Genomic DNA, 6,934 nt, shown 5'->3' on the forward strand with positions numbered 1-6,934 from the left:
AGCCGACCTACTGATACCTGATACCTAAAAAATCCAGGAAAACCCTGTAGGAATTTCAAAGGACTCCAGCACGTAAATCTTGAAAATTGTCAACATTGTCCTTCTAGGATTTTTCCAGTGATTATCCATTTTAAGGGACGTTTTCCTCTGGGCAGAGGCACAACCTTGTGATCAGCTTATTGCTGTCAGGTCTCGGGGCTTTTTTTTTCCTCATCTGTAGAGCCTTTTAACCACTGCGTCCATTATTTAGGAATATTGTGGTATGACCCATATTTAATTTGGTGCTAGTCAAGTATCCTGTCACAATTGAGCTGTGAATGACAATGGTTGATGTAACACCTGATCCCAACTAGGCACAACTCGTTTTATAAAGTTTATTACCCTGTTGGGATTACCTCTCCAAATTTCCAAGGGCTCTAGAAACCCTTTACCAAATATCGCCAATCTGTGATGGTACAGCACTCCGCAGTTGCAGAGTAAATGCTCGGCAGTTTCGTTTTCCGTTTGACAGAAACGACACTCGGAGGATTGGATTTTTCCAATCTTACTTAGATGATATTTACTCGGGCAGTGGCCAGTCATCAGACCAGTAATTACCCTGAGATCTCTTTTGTTTCGATTCAGTATGGACCTGGCTTTTTCTGCACTGGGTTTTATGAACCTTTTTGCTTGCTTGGATGTATCCGTGGCATTCCAATTAGATTCTACCGTGGACATTTCCCAAGTTTTTAGTTTCATCCGAAGAGCACACTCAGGAACTCCACAGAAAGGTTCAGGGCCTACAAAGCTTGATGCCGCACCCTGTCTAGCTAAATTGTCGGCGTTTTCATTTCCCAGAATTCCACAATGACCGGGCACCCAGTATAAAGTTACCTCGTTCCTACTGGCCAATTGCTTCTCGGGGCTTAAATGTATCTTTACTCTACAGAGAAAGATGCACACTCGTGGTGCCAAAAAGAACCGATACTTTTCATGATCAAACGAAGAAGCGTCACGTCTCTTTTTTGTTGTTTTTGATACATTTGATTTCTATTTCCACAAGGAAGGAGGTTGTTACACAATTTATCCTTCTATTTTTTTTAAATTATTATTAACCAAGCTTCCAATATTGAAGACACAAGGTCAAGAATCACAAGAAGAGCTGTTTATGCTAGTTCCCTGAACATGATGCTTGATCGTCAAATTTGTTCATTTTGTGTGAAAATACGCAAAGGTAAATAATGTTGACAATTTAATTAACAACACATTCTTTTACAGCTCAATTCGCAAAATCAATCTCCCACCTTTCCTCATCCTTAAGGCCACGCAAAATTTTAAAGCCACATGGCTAAAGAGGTTGCAATACCTACTCCCAAATTCCACGGTGTATTATGGACGATGTGAGTTGTTTTTTCAGGTTTTGCCAAGTATTCTCCTTGGAAAATTCCTCACTGAAGATTCATTCAAGAACTACTAAGACATTACTCAAAAATGTTCGAAGTGATCTTATGAGAATTTTTCATGAGTATCCTTCTCAAATTCATACTGGTTTCAAAAAATTCTTAAAAAAATTGTTCGGGTTACTGTCTCCAAAAATATTGAGTAATACTTAAAGAAAGCCAAGAAAGTTCCATTCTGTTTATTTCAAAGATTTTTTTTCAGTTTCGTATTAAAATTTCTTCAGTTTTTTTTAAATATTTTTCCCACGAATACACTACCTAGTTCTTGGGATGTTTCTCCTGAGATTTTGTCTAGAAAATTCTTTTCAAAAATCGCCCAATGGATCTTTAAGAAATGTTTTTGGAAAAAAAATAACGAAAGTTTTGCCGAAACTCACTTTCAGAAAGCATGAGTTGCGTTGATTTACGAATCAAAAGTTTATTCTGCATCCAGCAGTCCATTCCAGTTTAATGGATTTAATGGATTTCTTCAATAACGTGAAGAAAGAAAAAAAAAATACCTTCACGCTCTCGCGGATTTGGCGCGAATTTATTTCCAGTATCGCGCGGATTTGGCGCGGATTCAAATTTAGCTTGCGCGGATTTGGCGCGGATTTTTTTCCACCCTTCTCGTAACAACCCTGAACATTTCAAGTCAATTGGTTCAAAATTGAGTGAGTTATAGTGGAAACGGGTGAAATTGATCAGTGGGGTGAAATTGATCGACGAGAGGATTCTTTTTATTTGTTAAAAATAACGCTCTAAACTTAAAACAATTTGTAAAAAATGTTCATCATTTGGCTCAAGAGTTATTGAATGATGAGTTTACATGTTTTACAGTCAATTAGTCACATATTTTTGTATAAAATTCAATATTTTCCGAAACTGCCTGTCATGCGAATTTAAAGACACTTTCAAACTTTTGTTACCGTAGCTGTATCGCTAATGTAATGAATATTCGAATGAATGTTTCTAGCTGCCAAGTTTTCGCTAAACCTGATTTTGTCATCAAAGGTTCTATAAATATTGAAATTAATGCAAAAAATTGTACTTTTTCGGAAGTTATAACATATTTAGAACGGAAATTGCATACTTTCAGGCGTTTTCTTAAGATTTAATAAACTTAAAACTTAAATAATTAAAAAATTATTAGACTTGTAGAAATTTAGCATAGCTTTTCGCATTCCGGTGTGGTTAATTCAGTAGGAAAAAATATTTTCAGCACATACAAAAACATTTTACTGACTGATCAATTTCACCCCCCAATTAAAATTTCTGATTTTTTACTTCAAATGATATTTTTTGTAATAAAATGATTTGCAGTAGAATTTTTAACCTCGTTGACTGATGAAAACCATGGTCGTACTTGTTTTAAAGCATTAAAATTAACCATATCGATAAGTGTTTAAAAATTATTCGCCAAAAACTACGAAAAGTGATCAATTCAGTAACAAATTTTGAAAACGACTTATAATCAATGGTGTAGCATTGATTATACGTCGTTTTCAAAATTTGTTACTGAATTTCACCCGAAATCACGGTACCCTACCTCCAGATTTTTTTCGAGCACTCCTCCGACAAGGATTTTTCTAAAATTATTTTAACTTCTCCAGTCCCCCTTTCAAATCTCCAAATCATCAAACTCCTGGATTTTTTCAAGAATTTTTTCAGGAATTTCGCCACGAATTGTTTCAAAGATTCCTCCGAGCACTCCTCCAAGTTTGGAAATTTCTCCAAGGATTGCTACCTGTGAGGATTACTCCTAGCATTCTTCAAATATCTCTTCACAAGTTCTTTCAAAAGATTATCAAGGAATGATTTAAAAAAAGCCATATAGGATTTTTTCCAAGCATTCGTCTAGGAATTCATCTTTCCAGGATCTCCAATTATTAAAATGCTCCGGAATTGTTTTAGAACTCCCATCAAACTATCTTCTAGGGATTCCTCCATTCAAGCTTCCAATGAGTCTTCAGGAGTTTCTTCGAGGATTCTCCCTGATGGACCCCTTTTCGAGTTTTTTCGGGATTCGTTCCTCCAGGAATCCCTCCACGAATTGTTTCAAAGATTTCTTCAACCAAGCATTCAAAGATTTGTTTTAAAGATTTCTCCAGAAAACTGGTCGAAACGATTTCAAGGCATTCTTCTAGGAAAAATTCCTGCTAAAAGATCTGGCCCAGTGTGAATTGTGAATCTTCAGAAATAGATTTTTGCAGGATTTTTTCAAAGATATTTTTCAACGTTTTTCTTTATGGATTCCTCCAAAAATCCTTCCAACACTGTTTTTCCAAAGATTATCACAGAAATTACTTTAGAAATTCTTTCAAGTATTCCTGCAGGAATCCCTCGCAAGATTTGTCCCATAAATGTCTCTAATATCCTTGAGGAATTACTCCTAGGATTATTTTCTTCAATGGTTACTGCAAGAATTCTTCAAAGAAATACTCCTAGAGTGTTCCGAAGAAATGTTAAAATAATCCCTCCAAGGATTTGTTCTGATTTTTTCGAGACATTCTTCTTAGGATTTATCCAGAAGGAATCTTTCTAGAAATTCTCTTAAAAAAATCTTCAATGATTCCTTCCGGTATTTCATCATGAATTTATCAAAAGTTTTTTTCAAGAATTGTTCCAAAAATATTTCAAATTTCAAAAAAATACTCAAGGAATTCGAATCGAGGATCATTTCTACAAGATCTCTTCTGAAGAATTCTTCTAAGAATTTTTCTAGAATTCTTTAGGATTTTTTCCAAAGAATCCTTCTTTTATCGATTACCGCAAGAATTCTTCAAATAAAATCTACTGATTTGTGAATTCCCTCAAGGATCTGTTCTAATTTTTTTGAGACTTTTTTTTTAGAAATTCTTTCAAAGGTTCACCCAGCTATTTCTCTAAGAAATCTCGCAAGCTCAAGATTTTTTATATCCATAGGTTCTTCGAATGACTCTTGCAGGATTCTTCCTATTGCATACATACATTTATTTGTTCAACATCATTAAGGGCGGACGGGACGGTCGAGAAAATATCCGCCATTGCTCTGTTGCTACTAAGATGGTAATCTCAGATTCTACTTCATATTTTGCAACAAAAACCTATCATTATGTATGCTCACTTGCAGTGCATATGCTGATTGGTTTTCAGCATCTTCAGTGCGATAGGTCTCGAGATTACCATCTTCAAAATCGCGAGGCAAATTGTTAGAAAGAGAGGCAAGATAGGAAAAATAACACGGCGTCCCGTTTCACCTTAAGACAAGACATAATCAACAATAGTACGCCACAATACTCGGTTTGTGGCTGCCGCTCTCCATCCTCGGTCGCGCCCAATGCTCGCCAAGTCACGCTTCACCTGGTCCTCCCATCGTGCTCTCTGCGCTCCACGCCTTCTTGTGCCAACCGGATCAATTGCAAACACCAGCTTTGCAGGGTTGTTGCAATTCTTGCAACATGCCCTGCCCACCGTATCCTTCCGGCTTTGGCAACCTTCTGGATGCTCGGTTCGCCGTAAAGTGCAGCGAGCTCGTGGTTCATCCTTCTCCGCCACACACCGTTCTCCTGCACACCGCCGAAGATCGTTCTTAGCACGCGTCGCTCGAAAACTCCGAGTGCTTGCAGGTCCTCCTCGAGCATGATCCATGTCTCGTGCCCGTAGAGGATCACCGGTCTTATTAGCGTTTTGTACATGGTGCACTTGGTGCGTGGGTGAATCTTTTTCGACCGCAGTTTCTTCTGGAGCCCGTAGTAGGCCCGACTTCCGCTGATGATGCGCCTTCGAATTTCACGGCTCACGTTGTTGTCAGCCGTCGGTAAGGATCCGAGGTAGACGAATTCCTCCACCACCTCGAAAGTATCCCCGTCTATCGTAACATTACTACCCAGAAAGTTCCGGTCGTGTTCGGTTCCGCCTACCAGCATGTACTTTGTTTTTGAGGAATTCACCACCAATCCGACCTTTGCTGCTTCGCGTTTCAGGCGGGTGTACAGCTATGCCACCGTTCTAAATGTTCTAGCGATAATGTCCATGTCGTCCGCAAAGCACACAAATTGTCCGGATTTTGTGAAAATCGTTCCCCGGCTGTTGAGCCCGGCTCGTCGCATCACACCTTCCAGAGCGATGTTGAAGAGTAGGCATGAGAGCCCGTCACCTTGTCGCAGTCCCCGGCGAGATTCGAATGAACTGGATAGTTCACCCGAAACCCTTACCAATGCAACGATGAAACAATGCAATGAGTTTCACAACATTTCAATGAAACATTTCTAAGCGTGACGGAAGGACATACAACTCTGGGTTTTTATATATATGATTCCACTCGGAGCTTCATTATGGATTCCCCCAAAGCTTTCTTCGAAAGTTCTTCCAAAAATTAATCTTGGAATTCCTCGGAAGTTTTCTTCTAGAAATCTTGCTTCTCCCAATGATTATGATTATACTATAAGAGTTTTTCACAAAAAATGCCTCCAAGAAATTTAAAACAAAATCCTCCGAGGATACAACTCCTAATTTCTTTTTCGAGGCATTTCTTCAGAAATTCTTCCAAAAATTTTCCCAAGCTATCTTCAAGGTTCTGTCTATCCATAGGTTCTATGATGCTTGCCAGAATTTACCTAAGGATATTTCCTAAATCTTTAAAAAAAAATTAAAAAAAAGGCACGGACAACGTCTTTAGCCAGAAGCTGTACAGACTGAATGAAATGATAGAATATCGTCATGGGCAAGAAGTAACGGTTTATCACTGAATGTTAGAAAAACTTTTGCTATAATGATAAATGAGAATCGGCAATTAAGCAAACCACAACTGAAGTTAAACGATACTGATATAACGTTTGTAGAAGGTGCAAAAAATTTAGGCTTCAAGATTACTTCAAATTTTGAATGGGATGATTTTTTTGCCGCACAATGTGGAAAAATCTATGCTAAACTGCGGAATCTTCAGCTTGGGGCTCATTTTCTTAGCACTGATATTAAATTGAAACTATTTAAATGTCTAGTATTACCTCATTTTATTGAATGCGATTTTCTGCTCCTCCAAGCATCTGCTCGTTCTCTAAATAAAATGCGAGTCGCTCTCAACGCCTGCGTAAGATTTGTTTTCCATTTAAGTCGTTTTTCGTCAGTCTCACATTTGCAGGCACGTCTGATCGGATGTCGATTTGAAAATTTTGCTAAATTGAGATGCTGTTTATCTATTTTCAAGCTACTTGAATGCCAAAAGCCGTTATACTTACATAGAAAACTAATTCCACTTAGAAGTTCACGGTCAAGAAAGTTTCTTCTTCCCAGGCATCGCACAGTTAAATATGGAAATTCGTTTTTCGTGAAAGGTGTTGCTATTTGGAACTCTCTACCAAACTTTATAACTGTAGAAAGATCTGCAGCAGTTTTTAAAAGGATATGCATCGAACACTTCAACACAGTTTAAAAACATAAGTAAGTGTAGTAGAGTTGTATTAAATGTCATCTTCAATTTCTGGCCACTTGTTCTACTATTTAATATATGTTTTGTAACATTAAAAAAGACATTG

The sequence above is a fragment of the Aedes albopictus genome, chromosome 2, assembly GCF_035046485.1.
Source record: "Aedes albopictus strain Foshan chromosome 2, AalbF5, whole genome shotgun sequence".
Lineage (NCBI taxonomy): Eukaryota > Metazoa > Arthropoda > Insecta > Diptera > Culicidae > Aedes > Aedes albopictus.